The following is a 27,164-nucleotide window of genomic DNA, read 5'->3' as shown; positions in this document are numbered from 1 at the left end:
TCCTTCATCGTATCCCAGCTCTTTCCTTAAAGTGGTTATGCCATGATTGATGTAAAAAAAAAAAAAATCAGACATCATATAGTACATGACAATACCTTTCTAACAAAGCTAGAACCAGCCCTGTACCTCACATGGATCCAGAGATCTCCACATTCATTACTTCTGTTATATAATCTTCAGCCTAGCAGTTCAGGGAGTGTGTCCTTTCTGATGTGACTCTCTCCCTGTAATTTCTACAGCTTCTAACAGAACATATGGCGGGTGGCAGTTGAAGATTTTAACTGAGCACGTTCGACCAGCTCAGTGAGACAGACAAAAAAAATAAGGAAAAGGGCAAACAGCAGGTGGCGCCCTACAGATCCATTTTATTGAATAACTCAGTGGCAATACTACATTTTTAATTGCATGTAATTACAAAAGTATTCAGATCTAGGTGCTGGATTGAAAAATGTAGAAAATGTTTCCTGACACAAGCCTTTTAACCATTCTTAGTAGCAAAATTTAGCAGGGTATGTACTGCACATTCAGTATTGCTCATGCTCCTTAAAACGATATGCTGTATAAACCTGTTTTCTAATAGTAGTGTAATGTTACTATAGGAAAAAATAGAATTGGTTGTCAAGTTGAATAAGAAGACATGATTGCTGTACTTAACATGAAGAAAGTGTGTGCTGTAATCACAGTAGTTGCAGCAGGTTTATAAATTAGGCATGATGACACAAATGTTCTTAAAAGACCATTACCGCAGCACTGCCTGAGTGCGAGGACACAGTGACGGGTGACACATCACTTGTGTATTGTATATTGTACAGTAAATGCATATATAAGAGAAGTGGAGCACTCTGTACTCCTGTGACCCAACAGACCTGCCCAAAAGGGAGGGAAGGGTACTTGCGGTGCACTCAGTGCGCTATAACGGGTGTTTCCACGTGTTACCCCTCTGTCTTTGAATTTCTATTGCTAATTGCTAAACCACTGAAGACAATACCAATAGTACTCTCATAGGGACAGACCCAGACAGCAGAGGGCGCTTGTACAAGAACAGTAAATGGGTCCCACTCTTTCCAAGAGCATCTCCTTATTTCTTCCTAGCAATCCTCCAGCAATTGTGAGCTCTGAAATTAAAGGGGGCTTGCCCGGTTTCCTGTATTGATGACTTATCTTCAGGATAGTTCTTCAATATCAGATCGTGGGGGTCTGACACCCGACAACCCTGCCGATCAGCTGTTTGAAGAGAACACAGCACTCCTGCGAAGAGAAGCTGTAATTACACTGTTCGCAACTGCGATTTTGGCAGCAAGCAGGTAAACAGCTGATCGGCGGAGGTGCCGAGACTCAGACCTCTGCCAATCTGATACTGATTACCTATCCTGAGGATCATCAATATAGAAAACTCCCCGTATGATCTCCCTTTAAGGGTCCATTCACACGTCCGTAGTGTATTGCGGATCCGCAATTTGTGGATCCGTAATCGACCCGGCCGGCACCCCCCATAGAACTGCCTATTCTTGTCGGAAATTGCGGACAAGAATAGGACATGTTCTATTTTTTTGGTGGAGCAGCGGCCCGAAGTTTGGGGCTGAAGACGGAGGTTCGGGGCTGCGCTCCAGAAATGCGGTTGCGGAGAGCACATACTGTCCTGCCCCATTGAGAATGAATGGGTCTGCATCCGTTCCCGATATTGCGGTACGGATGCGGACCCATTTGCAGATGCGTTAATTGACCCTTATTGATATCAGTATAGGACAGTATAGGACGTTTAATGACCTCTGCCTTTTACATGCATGTGAATACACAGTAGGAATGTCCACCTCTGTCTCTGAGGTGCTTCTCCCAGTGCAAAACTTAGGCCTCATTCACACTTCTGCGTCCATTTGATATCTTTGGAAAATCCGTCCGTTTTTTATCCATGAAGAATATGTGTTTGGTCCGTGTGTCCATTTTTTGTCCTCCGTGTCCTCCATATTTCACGAATGCTGCTCAGCTGAATATTAATTTACAGAGCACCTTCTACCAGTGGTCAGTGAATAACCACTGACTGAACACGAATGGCACTGTTGTGTCAGTCGTTTTTCATTGGCCCATAGACTATGGGCATGTATGGTTCACATCACGGACCACAGTGGTGCAATTTTTTTCCACTGACCCACAGTCAGTGGAAAACCACTGATGTGTGAACAAACACATTAAAATCAATGGGTACAGGGAGTGCAGAATTATTAGGCAAGTTGTATTTTTGAGGATTAATTTTATTATTGAACAACAACCATGTTCTCAATGAACCCAAAAAACTCATTAATATCAAAGCTGAATATTTTTGGAAGTAGTTTTTAGTTTGTTTTTAGTTTTAGCTATTTTAGGGGGATATCTGTGTGTGCAGGTGACTATTACTGTACATAATTATTAGGCAACTTAACAAAAAACAAATATATACCCATTTCAATTTTTTATTTTTACCAGTGAAACCAATATAACATCTCAACATTCACAAATATACATTTCTGACATTCAAAAACAAAACAAAAACAAATCAGTGACCAATATAGCCACCTTTCTTTGCAAGGACACTCAAAAGCCTGCCATCCATGGATTCTGTCAGTGTTTTGATCTGTTCACCATCAACATTGCGTGCAGCAGCAACCACAGCCTCCCAGACACTGTTCAGAGAGGTGTACTGTTTTCCCTCCTTGTAAATCTCACATTTGATGATGGACCACAGGTTCTCAATGGGGTTCAGATCAGGTGAACAAGGAGGCCATGTCATTAGATTTTCTTCTTTGATACCCTTTCTTGCCAGCCACGTTGTGGAGTACTTGGACGCGTGTGATGGAGCATTGTCCTGCATGAAAATCATGTTTTTCTTACCTTGCAGACTTCTTCCTGTAGCACTGCTTGAAGAAGGTGTCTTCCAGAAACTGGCAGTAGGACTGGGAGTTGAGCTTGACTCCATCCTCAACCCAAAAAGGCCCCACAAGCTCATCTTTGATGATACCAGCCCAAACCAGTACTCCACCTCCACCTTGCTGGCGTCTGAGTCGGACTGGAGCTCTCTGCCCTTTACCAATCCAGCCATCTGGCCCATCAAGACTCACTCTCATTTCATCAGTCCATAAAACCTTAGAAAAATCAGTCTTGAGATATTTCTTGGCCCAGTCTTGACGTTTCAGCTTGTGTGTCTTGTTCAGTGGTGGTCGTCTTTCAGCCTTTCTTACCTTGGCCATGTCTCTGAGTATTGCACACCTTGTGCTTTTGGGCACTCCAGTGATGTTGCAGCTCTGAAATATGGCCAAACTGGTGGCAAGTGGCATCTTGGCAGCCACACGCTTGACTTTTCTCAGTTCATGGGCAATTATTTTGCGCCTTGGTTTTTCCACACGCTTCTTGCGACCCTGTTGACTATTTTGAATGAAACGCTTGATTGTTCGATGATCACGCTTCAGAAGCTTTGCAATTTTAAGAGTGCTGCATCCCTCTGCAAGATATCTCACTATTTTTGACTTTTCTGAGCCTGTCAAGTCCTTCTTTTGACCCATTTTGCCAAAGGAAAGGAAGTTGCCTAATAATTATGCACACCTGATATAGGGTGTTGATGTCATTAGACCACACCCCTTCTCATTACAGAGATGCACATCACCTAATATGCTTAATTGGTAGTAGGCTTTCGAGCCTATACAGCTTGGAGTAAGACAACATGCATAAAGTGGATGATGTGGTCAAAATACTAATTTGCCTAATAATTCTGCACGTAGTGTATGTGTGTTGTCTGTGGAGAACGTGGACAGCACACGACCTGAAGTGTGAGCGAGGCCTTATTGTAGTGCCCATAGAGCCAGGTTACATGAGAGCAGCCTGTCAGCACCCGCTGTAATTCCTCTGCCGTTCCCTGTTATTAGGGATGCAAACCTGGCTATCATCAAATGATACACGTCAGGAATAAAAACTGATGCTGCTAGATCAGATACCTGTAAATTATACGTTTAATAAACGTGTTATATACATATACTTATTTTTACAGGTTTTCTCTTTACAAAGGAATAGGAATCGGCCCTGCCGTTGTTTTCATGTTCTAGCTAGAAAATTGTTGGATATACGTAGTACAGTGAATGAATGAATTGGTGTGACGCTGAGTCAGAAAATGTGGCCCACAGTTTCTGTCTGTCCGAACCAACCTAATTGATATCTGTCCAATTGTTCTGATAAATAAGCAGGTAGGTAATGGATCATCCTTGGTGGCCCATTATTAAACACAAGCTGTTTTATGGCAGCCTGTCATGAGCAGTCTGCTGCATTCATCAGCGGAACGCTGCCTGACCGCTCACGGCGGTGACTGACAGGCTGCTGTATCTACTCCTATAAATGCATACACAGTAATTAATCGCCATGCAGAGGGGTGGGGGGCAGCATTTCACTTATTAGTACACCAGACTATGACTACATGGTGCTGTTTTTGTTTTTGATTTCGCTAGTAGGAGTCCAGACCTGTGTATACGGGGCAGCATATTCAGCTGACAGATCTGCTGCAAGTCCTTTTGATTTAATTGTATGTACTTCTGAGACATTCAGCCGAAACATTGGCGCTGTGAAAACATCTGGAAGTGCTGAGATTTCCTGTCTTTTTTTACTTTCCTGCAACAGGAAAGTGCTGGACAGGACAAGGAGTCATACTTGCATTCAAAGCATAAAACTATGTAAGTGAGCCATTCCTAAGGTCCTGACAGTGGCTTCTTCCAGGGACGTTATAGAGAGAGAGTTACATGATCACTAACATTTCACACAGTTTTGCAGAAATCAAGTACAAGCGACTATAAGAAACTTTTCAATATATTTTATTAGAGAGAAATATCAATTTCTCATGTTATCAGCCATTTACTGATCTCCCCCTCCCCTTGGTAATTGCTTTTCTTTTTTAAATATGCTTTGAATCTGTACAGGATGGGAGCAGCTTACAGAAATATCATATTATACATGCCAATACAAGTCTATGGAGAGGAAAGGGGTGAGGAGTGAGCGGGAGCTGAGTGAGACAGGACTCCAGGAGAGCCAGCAAAGAGACTGCTGCAGCTAAATAGGAAGTTTATATTTTAGTCCAAGTGCTTTATTCACAGCCAGGTATGTCAGTACCTCTCTATAATGTCCTCCATGATCCTGGGGCTTTTTCTGAGTGAGAGATGGTTAGGAAGCAGATTCTCCTCTACTTTCTGTATGCAGTGGATCACAACTAGTCTCCACCCACCAAATCCAGGAGAATTGCAAACTAGACATTCTGCAGGGGAAAACTAGGGCCAGAAATTGTGTTATTCCACATTTATGCATACCGTGCTACTGATAATTGCAAAGTTTGTTGAAAGGTTAGTTGCTCTTTAAGGTATGTTCACACTGATGTGTATTTGCAGTGGAATTCACAGCAGAGACCAGAAACTCTGATTTCTGCCATGGATTTACAGTTCATCATGACTGATTTATATGGGGCCACCTGGATGTTGTTTCCATGCAGCTCTCGTGTTTGTTTGGCACCAGAAAGTGACATATTACTTCTCAAATCACATATATCACTTTTTTTAAAACTATGCAGAGATTCCTGTCAATTGGGCTCATCAATACACATGGCTTTCACGTGGATTTTGTTGCAAAATCCACATGAAAATACTGTCTGCCTCCGGTTTATAAAACAATTCTAGTATTTTCTTTGACACAAGCCAAGAATCAGCCAGATACTCGCTAATTATAGGAACGTTTGTTAGCGATTATCTGGCGGTGCAAAAGTGCCACTGATGAACAATCAGTTGTGTGGTCACAAAAATTGTGCTTTCCTGCCAGCAGATCGTGCTGTGTAATAACAATCTTCTGCTGGCAAACAACGTGTCTGTTTGGGGATGAGCGAAGGCACTAGCGACCGTACCTCACCATACTATGGAGGAGATCAATGCATGTTAATGCAGTGGTCCGCTGAGGAGGAGGCGATTGACGGGAAGGAACGCTTTCTTCCCAACAATCACCTGCTGTATCGTCCCATCTAATGGACCTTAAGGAAGCAAGAGGTAGATAGATAGATAGATAGATATTAGAAAGATATTAGATAGATAGATCATTTATTAAACTCTATTTCTATTAAAAGTAATTGTAAGAAAAGACCTATGACACGAATAGCATAGGACCAGATTTCTTCCAGTTTGGGCGTTAGGGGTAACTATTCATTTATTTTGCTCATATAGCGCCAACATATTCCTCAGCACTGTACAGAAATTGTACAGTCCTCTGTGGGGCACAATCTAATATTCCTACATCAGATCTGTCAGTGTATTTATTCTTTTGAAGAGTGGAAAGCAGAGTCCTCAGAGGAAAGCCACACACGGCAGGTCATATATGTGATGTGCACATTGGGAAGCCACAGTATGTAGTTGCAGTCAGACCTATATTTCATTATGGGTAAGGCACTATGTGGGAGATTTATAAAGACTGGTGTTCCCAACTGCCAGTCTTGATCCATGTGTGCCAGAGTGAGATGTGCCTAATTTATTAAGAGACAGATGCCTCTTAATAAATTAGGTGCATCTCTGGCCCTCCATGTGCTAGAAACTCAAATCTCTGCCAGCTAGGGGCTGGTGTAGACTTGAGCATAACTAACACCCTGTCAAGCTCTGCCCCTTTTATCGCCACATTTCTAAAAAGCTCAACAAGTTCCAAATTATGGAGTAAAAGCTGTGCGCCATCATTTGGGACTTTTTTTTTTTTAAACAACAATAGTGGTATTATTGCTTTACAAAATGTCCCCCTATTTAGTTATTATCCCAAACATACCTAAAGTTAGCTTTATAAGAGCATTTGAATGACCGAGAATGTTTGGGATAATACCTAAATAAAGTGCATAGGGGGAAATTTTTTAAAGCAATAGTACCACTATTGTTGTGTAGGTCGGAGATTTTTGAAAAGTTAATTAAATTGATGCAATTTTGCTCCACCAAAGAGGTGGCATAGTAAGATCTCAAGACAGAAATGTTAGACTTGAAGATGCACCAATTTAGTGACCAGAGGATTGGTCTTCAATACAGTATTAGATTGGTGGGGGTCCAACAGGGAGAGACTGGGAATTTAAAGTGGCCCTGGAAAAGTACTAAAAGTGGCCCCATTTTGTAGTGGGTTCAAAATTCAATTTGGATTCAATAGACCCTGTCAGATCTGGCAGTCATGTTTCACTCTCTTTTATTTGTCCCCTACTTTTTGCTAACTGACCAGATGTAACTTAGCAAGGAGTAGGCAGCACATAGAATGGAGTATGATTACAGCATCCGACTGCACGGGTTGTAGTCTGTTACCATGGAGACACATAGGCCTGCATTGAAGCAGTAGACACAAAATGGCAGGATATATTTAATCATGAGTAGAGATAAGCGAACCTCTGTTTTAAGTTCGGCGTCTAAAGTTCGGGTTTGGATTAGCGGAGAATCCCGATCTGGAACCGGATATGGATTCCGACTTCCGTTGTGGTCCGTGGTAGCGGAATCAATAATGGCCGATTATTGATTCCGCTACCACGGACCACAACGGAAGTCGGAATCCATATCCGGTTCCAGATCGGGATTCTCCGCTAATCCAAACCCGAACTTTAGACGCCGAACTTAAAACAGAAGTTCGCTCATCTCTAATCATGAGTAATTGCAAGTTTCTAAATATCTTGTGTATGTTAAATATCTTTATGTATTTTCAAATCTTTGTGAGTGTTTTACATGGGCAAAAATATATTGCGTTTTGTGCACTGCAGATGTAAAAAGTATGCCTTTATATGATCGGTGTGGGTACATTAGCCACATGTCCAATCACAGATGTCTAATTACTTTTCTCCTGACATAAAAATAATGAGAAGATTTCTGCTTTAAGATGAAGACATACATGAAGAGGTAACAATTGTAAAAAATAATAACTCCATATATGCGCACAGTGAGTGCCATTATACAAAAAAAAAAAAAGCAAAACGTATCCGTTTGAATAATACAACCGGCTACATCTATTCAGCACGGATCCGGTTGTATTATATTGAAAATGAACATGCTGGATCCAGAACTAAAACCATTGTAAGTTAATGGACGCTGGATCAGTTTTTTCCGTGTCCGAAAAAAACAGATCTGGCACCAATAGCTTACATGGTTTTTGATGCCAGATCCGGCATGTTCAGTTTCCCATGCCGCACACAAAAACGCTGCTTTGTGTCTGGCATGGTAATGCAACAAAACGGAACGAACTTCATTCCGGTGTACTCTGGTCTGTTCAGTTTTGTCCCTATTGAAAATGAATGGGGACAAAACTAAAGCGTTTTCCTCCAGGTTTGAGATCCTCTGCCGGATCTCAAAACCGGAAAGGAAAACACAGATGGGAAAGTATCCTAACCTAGTAAATGAAAGGTATGTCAACATGTACTGCACCACTGCAGAATATCGGGTCGGGGCAACTGCTTTTCTGGTCTTTTGAGGATATAAAGAACCATTAGGCTCTGTTCACATCGGGTCTGAGCCTCCCTACAGACACATATCTCAGGAGTATTGTCCGACATAGTCCCATTATGCTGAGAGCCATCCTCGTGTATACGGAAATTGCAATGCACTTATACAGTGTGAACAGAGCCTATGGTTATAGCGTTACTTGGTTCCTATATATTTATAAAATGTCTGCACGTTTCGGACATGCACACGACCCCTCAACAAATGAGGTAGAAACATGTTTTGCAGTGTTGGTATGTACAGAATGGTGGACTGGCTGCTTTGTCTCTGAAAAGACCATCCTGGGAAGCCATGAATGGGCAGTAAACCATAAACACTAAAACTATGCCGTAAAAGTTTTGTGTCCTGGCTCTGCATTTCAGTCCATGATATACAGTAGCAGTGTCATCTCTGCAGCCATATACTGTGTCTTCATCCTATATGGTATAAGGAATAAGAATTTGTCATTTACAAGTAGTTATTTAGATTTCCCTGGAGTGGGCTGTTCGGCATCTCATTTTGGATTTGTTTTTGCGTTCTGCATACGAATGACATCTGCAGAGCACGGTTCAGCAGAATGTCCCCAACGCTCATTTCCAATTATATGGGGCATTGAATAAAAGCCAAGTTTTGTATAATGGAGACATAAAAAAAAGACATAAATTACCAGCAGTGCAGCAGCGTTTCCCGCTGAACGTAGTTTGTAAGTAAATTGTAATGCTTTTATTGCTGATTTGCAAAGAACCATTTTCTATTCGTTAAGAGATTTAGATATTATAGGCAAGCCATGGAAGAGCGATTGGCTGCTCTCTGTTAACGATGACTTTCAATAATGGAACAGCTGGATTAAGTGACGCAACATAGCCACGTCTATTTTCCTAATGCCCTGGTATATTTCAGCCACAGCTTGTGCACCATTTCTTTTATAAGCCTTTTATGCCGCAAGAACCCTCACAAAAGTCAGTAATAAACAAGCTACAGCAAAATGACTATCATTAAAGGGACTCTCCAGGTTTATCACATTGATGGCTTATCCTTAGTATAGATCATCAATACCAAATCAGTGGGGAACGACTCTCGGCACCCCCGCCAAATAGGCGCTTGAAGTAGCACTGCTTCCTTTCAACTGTTTACTAGACACCGCTCTGTACTGAGAGCGGCTCAGTATTTTACTGATTAATTAAGTACTCTAATTTAAAAAAACGAATTAAAATAGCGTTTTCCTTTATAAAAACTCATCAGCCCCTCATGCCATCATCAGACCCCCCTGCCATCAGTCCTCAGCGCCATCAGCCCCCTCCATGCCATCAGTCCCGCTCCCCCCAGTGCCATCAGCTTCCCCCAGTGCCATCTGCCCCTATCCAGTGCCATTAGTTCCCCCCCCATGCCATCAACTTTCCCCAGTGCTATCAGCTCCCCCCGAGTGCCGTCATCTCCCCTCAGTGCCATCAGTTCCCCATGCCATCAGCTCCCCCCAATTCCATCAACTCCCTCACTGCCCTCAGCTCCCCTCAGTGCCATCAGTTTCTTCCCCCTTAGCCATCAATCCCCAGCCCCAGTGAAATCAAATACTTACCTTTCCTGCTAGGGGCACCACAACTCTTCCAGCCTCTTCTTCACGCGGTACACTGTCCTCCTGACGTCACACAGCATCAGGTCATGGTGTGCAATACATCCTGACGAAGTGTGTACGATGCTGGTGCTGGCGGGAGACCACGGAGCGGTAAGTAATAGCAAGCGCTTTAGTCACGCTCCATGGTCACATGGTACAAAATAATCCTCGATGCAAAAAATTTGCATGCAAGATTTTTTGGGGTCGATTTACTTGATTGATTCGAGTAATCGTTTCAGCCCTAGCTCAGTCCCATTCAAGTGAATGAGCCTGAGCGGCAACACCAGTCCAGCCACTACTGAATGTATGGACCAGTGCCTGGTCAACAATGAAGGGGGCATAGTGCTTCAGCTGAGAGTTGGACCCCCACCAATCTGATATTGATGGTCTGCCCTAAGGATAATCTTTTTTAGAAATGCAGAATTCCTCTAAACATGGTATGCATGTGTTGGGGAATGTAGTAGTGTATCATATGACGTTTTCCTATCAATTCTATCTTACACTACTTTCACATCTGCGTTTTCAATTCCGCTATTGAGATCCGTCATAGGATCTCAATAGCGGAAGAAAACGCTTCAGTTTTGTCCCTATTTATTGTCAATGGGGACAAAACTGAACTGAACGAAACGGAGTGCACCAAAATGCATTCTGTTCCGTTTGGTTGCATCCCCATCGCAAATAATACCTAATCGGTCAGAAAAATAGTAACTATGCTGTTACTGGGGTACTCAGAAATATCAATGAACACCTTAAATTAATGAGTACAATGGATCCCATATGGTTTTAAAATTTATATAGTCTTTATTAGAAAATCAAAATATGAACATGATTACATCACTTATCACAATATATTGTAAAAGTAGTACCAAGCCATTAAAGTGAAGCTAACTAATAGCTAAAGAGCCTGTTTATAAAGTATGACTATTCTCATTGAAAGGGATCATCAAGGTCTAAACACTGCACGATGGTGGACTCAGTAAAGATATATATCTGGGGTGCACTAGGAACATTATACTAGAGGCAGACACCCATATAACTCTGTAAGAGAGACTATCACCTAAGCCGTGGGCATTATGCTGATTTGTGGAGCTGAAGTCTGAAGCTACTAACCGTGTGATGAAATGTGGAACCAGTCAAGAGGGGTCAGGAAAAGGGCTCTGGATCTCCCCGACGTACGTTTCGCCGTTCTGCGTCCTCAGGAGGACGGTTTTCTGTCCGCCATGTGGTGCGGTGCAAGACGGATCCATCCTAACACATAATGTAAGTCAATGGGGACGGATCCATTTTCTCTGACACAATAGAAAACGGATCTGTCCCTCATTGACTTTCAATGGTGTTCATGACGGATCCGTCATGGCTATAGAAGACATAATACAACCGGATCCGTTCATGGCGGATGCATGCGGATTTAATATTGTAACAGAAGCGTTTTTTTTGCAGATCCATGATGGATCCGCAAAAAAACACTAGTGTGAAAGTAGCCTTATCTGTTTATTTCCATTATCAACTTCATTTCTTTAGACCAGGCATGCTCAACCTGCGGCCCCCCCCAGCTGTTGTAAAACTACAACTCCCACAATGCCCTGCTGTAGGCTGATACCTGTAGTCTGTTCGGGCATGTTGGGAGTTGTAGTTTTGCAACAGCTGGAGGGCCGCAGTTTTAGGATGCCTGCTTTAGGCCCCTTTCACACGGGCGTTGCGGGAAAAGGTGCGGGTGCGTTGCGGGAACATGCGCAATTTTTCAGCACGAGTGCAAAACATTGTAATGCGTTTTTCACGCACGTGAGAAAAATCGGCATGTTTGATACCCAAACCCGAACTTCTTCACAGAAGTTCTGGCTTGGGATCGGTGTTCTGTAGATTGTATTATTTTCCCTTATAACATGGTTATAAGGGAAAATAATAGCATTCTGAATACAGAATGCATAGTACAATAGTGCTGGAGGGGTTAAAAAAAAATAAAAAATTTTTTTACTCACCTTAATCCACTTGCTTGCGCAGCCCGGCATCTCTTCTGTCTTCTTTGCTGTGTGCAGGAAAAGGACCTGTGGTGACGTCACACCGGTCATCACATGGTCCGTCACATGATCTTTTACCATGGTGATGGATCATGTGATGACCAGAGTGACGTCACCACAGGTCCTTTTCCTCCATACAGCAAAGAAGAAGACAGAAGAGATGTCGGGCTGCGCGAGCAAGTGGATTAAGGTGAGTTAAATTTTATTTTATTTTTTTAACCCCTCCAGCACTATTGTACTATGCATTCTGTATTCAGAATGCTATTATTTTCCCTTATAACCATGTTATAAGGGAAAATAATAATGATCGGGTCCCCATCCCAATCGTCACCTAGCAACCGTGCGTGAAAATCGCACCGTATCCGCACTTGCTTGCAGATGCTTGCGATTTTCACGCAACCCCATTCATTTCTATGGGGCCTGCGTTACTTGAAAAAACGCACAAAGTGGAGCATGCTGCTATTTTCACGCAACGCACAAGTGATGCGTGAAAATCACCGCTCGTGTGCACGGCCCCATAGAAATTAATGGGTCCGGATTCAGTGCGGGTGCAATGCTTTCAACTCACGCATTGCACTCGCGCGGAATACTCGCCCGTGTGAAAGGGGCCTTAGACTGATTGACTCTGCTTTTGCATTAGGCCTGTAACACAGCTTATAAGGGTCACACACAGCTTTTGTGCCAGTTTTTGATGTCGTTTTTTGAGCCAAAGCAGAAGTGGATTAGAATGTAATGAGAAATCGTATCCATGCTGCAGGATCCACTTCTGGCTTTGGCTCAAGAACCTGCTTTAAAAAGCTGTGTGTGACACCACCCTAATACATGCTTGAAACATCCAAGGCTCCCCGGCAAGAAGGAAAACCTCCTGGACTCCCAGAAAAGCTGGTAAATCTCTCAAGTGCTGCATGGAAGACTTCTTTCTGAAAGTAGCTGGGATGCTGTGCATTGAGGGGGCAAGGAACGACCTAAAAAGAGTGTCTGAGGAAAAGGGCGTACTAATGCCCCATAAATTTACCTGTCTCCCAAATCCTGCCTTTCTCAAGTTGGCAAATATGCTATGAAACAGGGGTGTACCTACCATAGCGGCAGACCATGCGACTGCTATGGGCCCCAGGGCAAGAGCAGGACCAGTCTTAGTTGGGATTATGTCCTCTTCTACTGGAGGACTCTACCCTCCAAAGGAACAACTTTTAGCAAATGAGGCAGTGGACAATTGCCCCAAGGGTCATTGAAAAAGGTTTAGGCAGAAACCCTTCTGTCCTGTGTGGGGGGCCTGGTTTGATCCTTGCTATCGGGCCCTTACTTCTCTATGTACACCACTGCTATGAAATAAGCAGTTTGTGAGTAAAGTATGCAGCATGCAACCTCACAGACCGTATTCTCCCCTAGAAAGATTCATCCCTTCTGTAGTTCTGTCTGGGTGTGTACTGAAGCACCACATGGACTGTACCTCATGTGCAGTACATGGCACGTTTCATAAGAAGCCCCAATCAAATTTTCCAGATCCTCTCCTACCAGTGGTCCTTGAAGATTTTGGTCCAAACGGCATCTGTGTTGTGACCCATAGACTATAATGTGCATGAGAGATCTGTAATCATGGACAAAATAGGGCATGATTCCGTGGCGTCATCATGTAGCCACGGTCCATGGAAGATCATGTATGAATACCTATGGAGAACATGGACAACACACGTCTAGATTTACTGATGTGTGGATGGAAAAGGCCTAACTAGTGGGATTTAGTATGGAGGACAATTCCGTCTATCACGGGTCAACTACTTGGATTCTTAGAAGCATCCTAAAGCTTTTCCATGTAATACCTGTTGCTCTTCAGACATGAACATTCAGTTCCACAGCTTCTCTCTGACATCACTGATTTTAATCCAGGAACAGCTGGAGACAGGCGCCTTACATCTGTGCCATCCAGCCTTCCTCTATTATGCCAACACTTGGGGTTCTTAAAAGTTACAAGAGCAGTCAGGCACCATATGTCGGGGTTAGAACATTTGCTATCCATAAAAATTATAGGTGGGAAGAAACAATCTAGTTATCTAAAGATAAACGTTGGAAGAAAGACTAGGAAAACACTCACACAAAATGTAATTTTGGGATGTAGCCCAATCATTAAAGGGTTAAACGTGAAAAACTGCAAACCAAACCAAACATCTTCTGCCCAATTCGAAGCAGTAGCTGGTGTAACTGGCCATCAGCATGCTCATTTGGGGGAGGTTGGCAACGATGAAGCTAGCATCTTTGGCATGTTTGGCCTGAGCTGAACATTTGTGATGCTATGTAATGGTCATAGAGGATCCATACCTATGATTACTGTGATAGGCTGGACTGAAAACATCCACCACACACTTAAAGGAGTTTTCTCACTTCAGCAAATGGCATTTATCATGTAGAGAAAGTGAATACAAGGCACTTACTAATGTAGTGTGATTGTCCATATTGCTTCCTTTGCTGTCTGGATTCATTTTTCCACCACATTATACACTGCTCGTTTCCATGGTCATGATCACCCTACAATCCGTCAGTGGTGGTCGTGCTGGCACACTATAGAAAAAAGTGTCGGCCTCTCTGGTGGCTGGGACCGTGGAAGTGCACATATGCTAGTGCTTTTTCTGATAGTATGCAAGCACGACCACTGCTTCTGGATTACAGGGTGGTCGTAACCATGGAAATGAGCAGTGTATAATGTGATGGAAAAATGATTCAAGCCAGAAAAGGAAGCAATATGGACAATCACAATACATTAGTAAGTGCCTTGTATTACCTTTCTCTACATGATAAATTCTATTTGCTGAAGTGAGAGAACCCCTTTAATTCTTATATATATATATATTTACTGTGATGTGAACCACTCGGCTGGTGGAGGCATCCGTCACTGCTCTGATGTTGTCTTGGTGGCAGCTAGTCTCGCTTCAGGCTGGTACCAGATAACACCGAGAGTGCAGTGCGCTATCTTCTTGGCAGCTCAACAGCAAGAAAACTCACAGCTGACGGGCTTAGCCGGAATGCAAGTGGTCAGCATTTTTCTCGGAGTTACTGGAAAGAGGGAAACGCATTTCACAGCTTGACTGTCTGAATTACTGTCACATCATTTGCGGAGCTGTAAGCAGCCATATGACATCTGTAGAGGCTAGCGCATGCAGAATACAAAGTAGCGGTGGCTTCTGATGACCATCACATGCCTGCCGATACAACTACAGTACCATCCAATCACCTTCTTGTGACACCTATTTATAATATACATTATTTCTGTGCAGTTACATGGCAGATTTTGCTGTCAAAATTTTAGCATGGATACCGCACTTAAATTCCCCTGGCAGCCATGTGGCAGGCAGTGCTGAAATTCGTGGGCCTGTGGTTTAAAACCGCACCAAGATGGGACATGTCCCTTCTTGGCACGTTGTGTGGACAGCCGCTGCTTGAGCCGTGGCTTTAGTCCGTTTTTGGCTCTATTCAGTGGAGCTAAGCCGCCAGCAGGTTCACGGCATCTAAAAGAGCAACCGCTACAGAAACCGCAGTGTTTTCTGCCACGGTATACGTGGTGGATTTTGAGAGCGTTTTAATGGACCCTAAGTGGAATATTTTTAGTTGTTGGGTTATCCGGTACTTTTCTCAGTTTTTATTATGTGTTTGCGTTTGCATTTCTATTGGTGCACAGTTGTTTCCCTATGTTTTGCTTGTTTATACTTGTTTATAATAGTAATTTGTAATTTAATCAAATTGTCACAAATTTTGTATCTACTGTGCGTGGAGTCTTTGATTATTGGAGTTGTCCATCTTTATAAGTAACAAATACAAATAGTACAGAGTTTGGCATCTTCACTGCATTAGTCTGTAGTCTCAGGGCTGTTGGAGGCTCCACTGGCACTTCTGTCAGATTTGACATTAAGAATAGCTGTGCTCTTCTTACCATTAAATTATGGAACCCAGGCGGACTCCATTGTAGTCCTGTTGGGTTCCATCAGATGTACCCCATTGTAGTTCCATTAGACAGACCTCTCTGTAGTTCCATTGAGTTCTATCAGACGGACCGCTTTGTAGTCCCATTAGGATCATCATACGTCAGATCTGGCACAGTGGCAGCCATTTGGGCAGACTAGAGGGGCCAAATGGTTCTTATCTGCCGACACATTCTAGGTTTCTATGATGTACAATATATTAATAAATAATAATATAGAAATATTTTCTTTAGGTAGGCACACTTTTCACATTTTTTCACAGTTTGTGACGGCAGATTTTTATTTTTTGCATTAGTTGTCATTTACTAGCCCCGACTTACAGACTTTAGAGATGCTATAATGAGCCGCCCCCTCTAATAGCATGGATGGGCTCCTGCAATGCAGTTCTCTGGGAGAGTTCATTTTTATACTAAAATGTATTATATAGGGGGTCATTTACTATCCAGAAATACGCCTATATTAGACATATTTCTGGTGCAGATTGCGACGCAAAGGTTATTTGCATCGCAATCTGCGACTTTTACTCACTCATGCCAGGTCTAAAAAAGTGGGTGGAGAAGGGGGCAGGCCTGTCTCATTCATCATTTTCTACACTGTTTTAGGCCCGTTTGAATACCTTCCATGCTTCCAAGCCAATGAAGAAGCAGGGGTTTCTGGGAAGTTTTTGCTCAGCAGTCTATATAAGGGTCCATTGACATGTCCGCATAATGGGTCCACACCAATTTTGCGGAACGGGTGCGAACCCATTCATTTTCAATGGGGCCCCAAAAGATAATACAGACAATTGCACGAAAAGCATGAACAAGAAGAGTTACAGAAGGAGAGAGGACCCTGCCTGCAAGGGCTCACAATCTACAAGACTATAGGACATTATAACTGCTGATGAATATATCTCTGTGATTTTTGATACAATAGACTTCCTTTTCATGCCTACGCAGGTCAGACAGATGTAGCAGAACTCATTTTTTCTAGTAATGTAAAGCTGGATTTGACATGCAGCGCATCTTTTTCATGATATCAGCTTGCAATGTAGACACCTCTTCTATTCCACCATGTATCTTTATAGTTACAGAGTACTTGTTTCTTGCCTGGCTTAGATGAGGGAAACCTACTAAGGCCTCTTTCACACTACCGTATGGCTATTTCAGTGTTTTGCGGTCCGTTTTCCGTGGATCCGTTCCGTTTTTTTTGTTTCCGCAAAAGGAAAAAAAAAAATGGTAGTGTGAAAGAGGCCTAAGAGTTGTGATGATGAACAATCATGATATTCAGCCAATCCAATCAGCGCCATTCCTCTGTCAATGGTATTGGAGTCCCTTGCCCTATCTTGTCATTTTGTACATGGACCGATGACCCACCAAAATATTGTGCCTAAAAAGTGCCGTAGATGTGTAACTGATCTTTTGGCCTAATTTTTGTTGTTGTAAATATTTAAATTCTTATTAAAACAAACATTCTGATCTTTTCTTAAGGCCTCTTTCACAAGGGTGTGTGCGCCCCGTTGCCATATTGCGGACCACATTTGCGGATCCGCAATACACGGGTGCCGTTCCGTGGGCATTCCGCATCACAGATGCGGACCTATTCACTTCAATGGGTCCGCAAATCCGGAGATGCGGAATGGTTTGAAACGGAACCCTACGGAAGCACCACGGAGTGCTTCCGAGGGATTTTGTCCCGTACTTCCGTTCCGCAAAAAGATAGAACATGTCGTATCTTTTTGCGGAACGGGCGGATCGCAGATCCTATTCAAGTAAATGGGTCCGCGATCCTCTGCGGCTGCCCCACGGACTGTGCTCGTGCAAAACCGTGTTTTCTACTGTTCCTTTGTTATTCCTCCAGGAACTGTATAAACAACCGGATGCTCCACGTCACTTACCAATGTCGTTTTTTTGTCTTTCTTACCTAGATTACCCGGCTTTACATTTTGCGTGTTTTTTCTCTGTAGGTGAAGACTAAAACTGAAGTTTCAACATTTCAGAGGAAGCTGTGATGTTCTGACTATCAACAATGGGCAAGCGCTATCCAGGTTCGTCGTATCGACCAAGCAGTTCATGTAAGTATTCACCACAGTCATACCCCATGTAGAGCTGTTGTAACGCACCCTGATACATACTGTACATATATTTCTCATGAAGACAATGTGATTTATCACTGAAGTCAACCTGGTGATCATCTACAGGTCCAGCCTAAAAAAACAGAGGATATATCCTGGGGAACCTGCAGACAGCCATACATTTCATCTGCATTCAAATGAATGGCCGACTGCATAAAACATGGACGGGCCCGCTGTGCCTCCATATGGTGCTGTGCCAAGTGGTTGTCTCTGTGAGAATTGTCAATTAGGAATAATTCTTTTTATTTTTGCTGTGACCTGAATCATTTTTGAATGGTACAATAAAGGTCCAATACTTGCAGCTCAGATTTTATCAGTGAGATTAATGGGAACAAATGACCATAATTCAGCTCTGGATGGCAGACATGACAGAATACTGCACTATAGTAGCCAGCTGTCTCTCAGCCTCATATATAATCTTTTCCCAATCTAGGGGTGGCGGTGTTTTGATGGTATTGTAGCTCTTTCCCATTCAATCTAATCCCAGACAGCCCCTCTAACTGTCATATTAGGGATCTCTGTGATTATTCATAACAGTGAGACATAATATTGTGATCTATATGTAGTTATTATAATAAAACATTAAGGCTGCTCCCACATCTACATGTTCCTTTCTGGTTTTGAGATCCAGCAGAGGATCTCAAAACCGGAGGAAAACGCTTCAGACAATAAATGGGGATAAAACTTCACAAACCAGAACAAAGTGCGCCAAAATGCATTCCGTTCCGGTTTGTTGCGTTCCCTTGCCGGACACAAAATTGCTGCAAGCAGTGTTTTGTGTGTAGCATGATAAACTGAACATGCCAGATCCGGCACCAAATAAGTCAATGGTGCTGGATCCTGCGCCCATTGACCTACAGTGGTTTTAATGTCGGATCCGTCATGTTCATTTTCGATTTTCATTTTGCAGATGGTTGTATTATTAGAACGGATGTGTTTTGCTGTGGTTTTGACATCCCATGCCGAATCTCAAAACCGGACAGCAAAAACTCATATGTGAAAGTAGCCTTAATCTGGCTTCGGTGGTAATGGACCCTGAACCTTGCATTTTACATTAACTGATTTAAAGGCCGTCTGTAAGCAGACTTGTACCTATGACACTGGCTGACCTGTTGCATGTGCGCTTGGCAGCTGAAGACATCTGTGTTGGTTCCATGTTCATATGTTTTAATATATGCAAATGACCCTCTAGGAGCAACGGGGACATTGCCATTAAACCTAGAGGCTCTGCCTTCCCTGCATCTGCCGCGCCCACTCCACTTTGATGGACGGGCCAGGCTGTGTAAATGTGATCACGCCTGGGACCAACACAGATGCCTTCAGCTGCCAAGCGCAAGTACAACTGGTCAGCCAGTTTCATAGGTACTTGTTTGCTGAAAGATCCTTTAAAGGAGTTTTCCAGCCAGTGTTTGTTTTTTTATCAGGCTTAAAAAAAAATCTAATAGTCATACTGCCCTCACCAATCCCTGCTGCTCCTGTTCCAAAACTTTTCCTTCCTGATCCCTTTCAACACACAGGAAATGACCACTGAGCCAATCAGTGACCTCTGTCTCCGCCAGCTATTGGCTGAGAGGTTGTTTCCTGTTTGTCAAGAGGGATCAGGAAGCAGAGACCTGCAGCAGATCCTGGAAGTGACAGAATGGGAGTGGTGGGGTATGACTTTTAAAATAATTGTTGGCTGGACAACTGTTTAAAATAAAGATTTTTTTATGTCTTAAATACTAGACTGCTCTTACCTTTTTCTGGAATAACATCTTCCTACTTGCGTCTTGTACTCTTCTCAGATGTGCGGCAGTCTTGGCAGCATTTGTGTCAGATACCACTCACTTCCCAAGTCATTTCCTCTCTTATAAATCACATCCTTAGAGAACGCTCTGTAACGCTTGTGACTTTAGCTTATTGGATTTGGTGAGCTCTGTTTCCTGATGTCTATTTTCAATCTCTGTTGATCTGATGGACAAATAACAGCTGCCTCCTCCAATTACTATACGACCTTGCAGTGTTACTTAAGTTTTTTTTTGCATTTTCTGACTAATTCTTTAGGTAACATTTTTCTCCATTTTAGTTCACGAGTGACAGGGAACAGATATACCCCATATATAGAGCATGACATTTACAACTAAACCACTGATCCTCTTCTGCACCAGTTGGGGTAGTGAGCACATATTCTTCTATATATGCTTCTCCTCCCAGACTGTTCAGTTACTCTGAATAAACTACAAAATATGTCTATATAATTATTATTTTTTATTATATGTTAATTGGAAGTGTGGTAGCAGTTGAGTAGTACAGTCAATAATAAGAAACTTCGTAATATCTTCTTGGAAAAAATGCTTCTTTCTCCACTTATCAGGCTTCTCTCCCTTCTCCTAAACTGTTCACTTAGGATCCATTCAGACGACCGTATTATTGGTCCACATCCGATCCCCGTTTTTTGCGGATCAGATTCAGACCAGCTTGTTTCAAATGGGACCACAAAAGATGCAGACAGCACACCGTGTACTGTCTGCATCCATACGTCTGTTCCACGGCCCCGCAAAACAGATAGAACATGTCCTATTCTTTTCCATTTTGCAGATAAGAATAGGCATTTCTAAAATAGGGCAAAATGCCTGGACTGAAAAAGGGGGCAAGCACAAGGCCAGTATCCGTGTTTTGCTGAACAGCAATTTGTGGTCCTCAAAAACGGATACAGTCTGAATTCACAGAGAAATCGGTCTACATAATTATCATATGTTTATTAGGATCATGGTAGCAGGCTGGCAACAGAGATACAATTTATATTAGAGTGGAACAGACACATTTGTGTCATAGGCTATGTTTCTCCTCATGCCCCACAGGGTGACACACAGAGTGTCTGTGGGTCCATAATTAATTCTCCGTGTCCCAGCATATGAAGCCCTTGCACACAGCTTTGCCCCAAGGACCCTGAGGAAGAATTAAAGGGGTGGTCGTACTTGCACACTGTAGGAAAAAGCAGTGTCCTGTCTGGTGGTGGGGACTGTGGGAATACACAAAGGCTAGTGCTTTTTCTTATAGTCTGCAAGCACGGCCACCACTGCTGGATTTGAGGGTGGTCGTAAACATAGAAAGGAACAGTGTAAAATGTGAAAAATGAATCCAGCCAGCAAAGGAAGTAATATGGTGTGACGAACCCCGCCGCTTGCGGCCCCACCTGACGTCAACTACCTCGAGCTCACGAGATACGGTTTTGTCACTGATTTCCAAAACGTGACGTTACGTCCTTCCTGGGACACATAAGGTCAGCTTGGTATAATTTACACAGACACCTCCTGTCCATGCAGGCACAGGGAGTGAGAGAGGGCCCACGCGACGTCCGGCGTGACTCCACACTCGCTCACAGCCCTCAAAAAAAGCTGAGAGAGCCTTTTCACTGCCCCAGTGAAACAGAGCTTTGCCAGCCCTGTAGACTGCCACCAGTTCCTCGTTTTGATATAAGCCCAGTCCGCTAACCGGATTATATAGGGTGAGAAACCAACCCTCAGTAGTGTATAACAATTAGTGAACAAGGACAGCATAAGATTAAATTATATATTTAATTGCCCTAGACAATACACGATATACACAGAGTAGCCAAAGACCCACAAAACCCATTATGGCCCATAGCTCCATACCAGAAGGTCACAGGGAGATGGTTCTGGAACCAATGGATCTGCCTGGGTTCCGGCTACAGGTGGAGACCAAACATGGTGCCGTTATAAGGTTCCTACTGGGAGATCTCTGCATCTCCCCTTCCTGGCATTCTACCCCCAAACTGTGACCAGGGGCAAGTTCGTCTTGGCCCCAGGGTTGCGGATATGGACCTTATTTTTCGCCTATAAGACGCTCTTTTTACCCCCCAACCGCATGCTGCACAACGCGGTCAGAGGTATATCAGCGAGGAGGGGCTGGGGGTCGGCATCTTGTTTTGCCCAGTGCAGTCACTGTATTCTATTGCAACGGGCCCCGCTCTTTGTACTAATCGTATCTAACTGCAGGCAATGTTTAACTATAGAAAATCTTCAATCCAGCAGCCTGTACTTACAACCATAGCAGGCAGGAGGCTGGGCGGGCGGGCACTGGTAGCGTAACTCACTACGTCACGTGCCTGCTCCGCCCACTTTATGAATGAAGCAGGCGGCGCAAAGATTTTCTATAGTTAAACATTGCCTGCAGTTAGATACGATTATTACAGTGAGCGGAGTGCAATAGAATACAATGACTGCACTGGGCCCCGCTGTATTGGGGGTCATTCACAGGGATACTGTTATAGGGGGGATCTGTGGATGACACATAACATAAGATGCTATTTATCTGTCATCCACAGATCCCCCCCATAGCAGTGTCATGCCATCCACAGACGCCCCATAACAGTGCCATCCACAGACGCCCCCATAACAGTGCCATCCACAGACGCCCCCATAACAGTGCCATCCACAGACGCCCCCATAACAGTGCCATCCACAGACGCCCCCATGACAGTGCCATCCACAGACGCCCCCATAACAGTGCCATCCACAGACGCCCCCATAACAGTGCCATCCAGACGCCCCCAGAACAGTGCCATCCACAGACGCCCCCATAACAGTGCCATCCACAGACGCCCCCATAACAGTGCCATCCACAGACGCCCCCATAACAGTGCCATCCACAGACGCCGCCATAACAGTGCCATCCACAGACGCCGCCATAACAGTGCCATCCACAGACGCCCCCATAACAGTGCCATCCACAGACGCCGCCATAACAGTGCCATCCACAGACGCCCCCATAACAGTGCCATCCACAGACGCCCATAACAGTGTCAGCCATAGATCCCCCATAACAGTGCGTTATCCACAGATCCCCCCTAATAGTGTCATTCACAGGCTACTATTAGTTCAAAGCCCACCAAAAGCACACCTTTTGGTTTAAAATATTTTTTTTCTTATTTTCCTCCTCAAAAACCTAGGTGCGTCTTATGGGCCGGTGCGGCTTATAGGGCGAAAAATATGGTAACTGGTTTATGCCTGTGATGGACGGGCAATTCATAATTCCTTATAAACCCCAGGTTCCATGATGTCTGATGGATTTTTTTGTTCTGATGACCACCTGATTCATCCTGCCAGAGAGGTTTGAGTTGCCACTGTGGCTGAGCGAGGTGTGAACTGCAAACACGTGGTCTGTTTTGAAGCCAGGGCCCCTGTGGAGCTTGCTCCCTCTGGTATCTGACAGAAAATGGCTGGAATTAGATCATAACTCCACATTCCTCACATATGGATAATAAAAATAAATTAGTAAGTGCCTTGTATTAACTTTTTCTACATGATAAATGCTATTTGCTGAAGTGAGACAGCCCTTTAAGTTCTTTGCTCCTAAACATTTCGGCTGCATAACATTCATGCATTACACGTACTTGGCTCTTTATCTCGATACAACAATGAGTCCACAGATCCAGCTTTGGAATGATTAAATGCAGCAATGCATTTGGAGATAGATGAGTTTGTATTGGTAGTACATATGGCAGTGTGTGGTTTCTTTGTTTAGTGGTTTCGCAACACTGCTAGCTTATTATTTTGACAAGCCCATATGTCATCAGTTGTGCAATTATACCTGTAGATGGTAGAAAGTGCTAGACATTTTTTCTACTTAGATTTTTTTTGCAGCTCATGAAGTAAACAGATTTATAAAAATAATCCGTTTTGGAGCCATTTTTTGTTAAGAACATATATGTTAAAGGAGTATTTTTCGGGGTCCGTCCACCACCATGCGCTGCTCCCATAGAAGTGAATCGGAGCATACTGTGCACGGGCGGCCCCTGCTCCCAATTTATTTCTATGGGGGAGACTTTTCTGCGGCCCCATAGAAATAAATGGAGGGCGGCTGCGCATGTGCAGTGCACCCTCCGTTCATTTCCCCGCTCCGTTCTCATTGTAGGTGCGGGTCCCAGAGGTGGGACCCGCACCTATGAGACAATGGGGTCATATCCTAGCGATATGCCCCCATTGTCTGAGATGGCAAAACCCCTTTAATTTTCTTTTCATACTGTACCTTCAGTTTTTAGCTTATAGAGACCAGGGGGCAGAAACTGTGGACTCCTACTCTCCTATTGCAGACAGGGCAGTGGGGGAGGGCTTCGGCTGCAGCCAGTTGCCTTACAGTCAGACGCAGATTGGAAAGAAGGAGAAAAGGGTGAAGAACTGCTTGGCTTATCTTTACCGATCAAGTCATCTAGATAATTCAGCCCAAGTCAGTCAGTGTCCAGATTATTTGACGGTTCTGTGCTGAAAGTTCTGGACCACTGGATGCTGGTTTAAAGGAATTGTGCTTTATTTATGTAGTACATGAAGTTCCAATGTGTATGTTCTTATTACTGCACTGCTGTAGTATTCACTATAGACACTTTAGGGTTACGGTTATCTTTTAGTATTACATGGGCTTTTACAGTTTCCTCTAATACTGGGTGTAGTCTGGACCTCTTCCTGAAATATAGAACTTCCTATAATCATGGACAAAGGAGTAGCCTGGCTGTATGGGAAAAGGAGGCCTTGTGTCCTGTAATGCTGAGCAATGCCGGGGAGAATTGAGGTGATTCATTTCCTGGCTGAAATATGTCCTTGATTTTTTTATTACTTTTTATCTGTAATTATTCTTCCAAGTGTGTTTTCTACATTTTATCAAGATGTAATGTTATAACAATTGTAGCATGATTAATTTGGGGGTTAACAGCGGTTCTTTGCAGTGCAAAAAAGAATTGCCCATAAGAAGAACATATGGTATATACATTGTCGGTATTTCGTTAAGAAGTCAGAGTAATATTGCAATTGGGGAAGGTTTAGAGTGTGATTTGAGTCCTGCCAAGCCTCATTGCTTCTTCTTTGCCTGGGGCTGACTGCCAGTTTGGCTTTTAGCTAAAAACCGGTGACAGACTGCTTGCTAGGAGCATACTGCCTGATAACCTCAATTAAAAGACTGAAGCTGAAGGGGCGTAGCTGTACAGGTGCAGAGACTGCATTTACCCCTGGACCCGTAGCCAGTCTGTCATGTAAAGAAATATAACTACTTATCATAATGTGCACTGTGATGTAACTGTGTGCATTATTTTCTGCTTTATCATTGTGTTTCTTACCCATGTGCTGTGGTATCAATGTTAAAGGGGTATTCCCATCAAATACAATAGGGGCATATCGCTAGGATATGTCCCCCATTGTCTGATAGGTGCGGGACCCACCTCTGGGACCCACACTTACAACGGGAACGGAGCGGAGAAAGGTGGTGGAGGGCGTATGTCACGGACGTACCGAGACATACGGACGTTCCCAAGACAGGTGGCAGGAGATCTGTGAGACCGTGGTTTGATCTGACATGTTTTCCTTTTGGATCAAATGATGTCTGTTTTGTTTCTGGTGCTTCCAACACCTTCTTTCCCCAGGTGTGGCTATTAGGGTCATTTAACCTTCTCTATTTATAGTTGTTTCTCCCGCTATGCTATGCGGTTTATAGCTTCTGTTGGACTTGTGGTTAGCTTGTGTTTGGTTCTCGGCTGAGTTCCTGTTGCTACCAAAGCTTCATTGAAGATAAGTGTTTCCTTTCCCCTTTGTATTTTGTTCATATACATATATATATATATATATATATATATATATATGTGTGTGTGTGTTGCCTTTCCCTGTTGTTTGTCATTAGGCCTGAGGGTGACTCCTGTTCGTCCTTTTGGAGGAACAGGTAGATTTAGTCCTGACATTAGTTCCAGGGTCCTATAGGGTGAGATAGGATTCTAGGTATCTGGTGTATGAACTTGCCTACCTTTGGGGCCTGTTCATACTGGTAGTCTGTCAGGACTGGAGTTAGGGTTTTCTCTAGGAGGTGTCCATCTTCCTTCCCTAGTTTCCAGGCCTTATTCCGGTATCCCCTTTCCCTCCTATGCTCGGTGTGGTGTTTTCCTCCCACACATGAGCTTGACAGCGCACTGCGCATGCGCAGCTGCCCTCCATATATTTTTGTGGGGCTACCGAAAATAGCTGAGCGCTGGCTCGGCTATTTCTGTCGGCCCCATAGAAATACATGGGAGCTGTGGCTGCGCAAGCGTGGAGCGCTCTCCACCACCTTTCCCTGCTCCGTTCTCGGTGTAGTTGCAGGTCCCAGAAGTGAGATCCTAGCGATATGCCCTTATTGTCTGTGATGGGAATACCCCTTGAATTATTCCTGAAATGTAAAAGCACTAATTTTAGTGCTTTAAATTTAGCAAGCCCTACACTCCAAAATTCTGGCTTCAAAAAGTCACAAAAAGATGGTTTTGCTAAGTTTTGGCTTTATTTTTACACTACTCACTCAGTTTTTATAAATGTCTCTGGAAAGTAGGTGTGGTCAACTATGTTAATTAGTTTAACTCCAGACTTATCAACTGTAATGTTAAAAGTCGCTAAAAAGGCGCAGTCTCACTCCATTATGGGGGGTGGAGTAGAAGAGCTGGAGTAGCATGTCTAGACAAAAGTGTCATGTTTAAAGATGCATTAGACTTATTAAACAACAACCAACATGTGATAAAGTTTGCACAAATTCCGTTAACGCAAAGTAAAGGAAAACTGACTTTAAATATTACCTGCATGGTAAATTTCCTTACTGCTATACTGTGTCATCACTGTGTTTGTTATCCTTGTACTATGTTACTGTGCTTTTTTTTTTTTTTTTTTTTACATCTGTTGTGACATCACTGTCCTAAGGCATTCGCTGTGACGTCACTATGTTTGTTTATTATTTTTGGTCTGTGACATCACTGTGCACCTTATTCCCTCATTATGATATCAGTGTGGGCATTAACCCTTCCCTATGGCTTCAAAGGGTTTATTATCTAATAATGCAACGTCACCATGTGCATTATTGCCATAAAAAGTCTTCTACATTAGATGGACTTGCCACCATCACTAAATATACATAAATGCACAGCTGAATTAACCTTTTAATTAAAAAAGATTCCCATTGGGGTGTCCGCTGTCGCCA

At 43.4% G+C, this 27,164-nt stretch overlaps 1 protein-coding gene across 7 annotated transcripts in view; it reads left to right on the top strand.

Annotated features, from left to right (window-relative positions):
- APBB2 (amyloid beta precursor protein binding family B member 2) overlaps positions 1–27,164 on the top strand; it is a 334,440-nt gene that overhangs the window by 83,359 nt on the left and 223,917 nt on the right. For 6 of the 7 annotated variants that reach the window (XM_044298656.1, XM_044298647.1, XM_044298639.1 and 3 more), the window contains exon 3: positions 18,018–18,125. The gene's annotated coding sequence lies outside the window, so the exon portion shown is untranslated. Of the gene's footprint in view, positions 1–15,578; positions 15,591–18,017; positions 18,126–27,164 lie in introns of those variants that run through there. The other variant, XM_044298629.1, reaches the window with a different exon arrangement.

The sequence above is a fragment of the Bufo gargarizans genome, chromosome 1 (genome assembly GCF_014858855.1).
Source record: "Bufo gargarizans isolate SCDJY-AF-19 chromosome 1, ASM1485885v1, whole genome shotgun sequence".
Lineage (NCBI taxonomy): Eukaryota > Metazoa > Chordata > Amphibia > Anura > Bufonidae > Bufo > Bufo gargarizans.
Note: the sequence above shows the minus strand (reverse complement) of the source record. Positions and strands in the feature narration are given on the sequence as shown.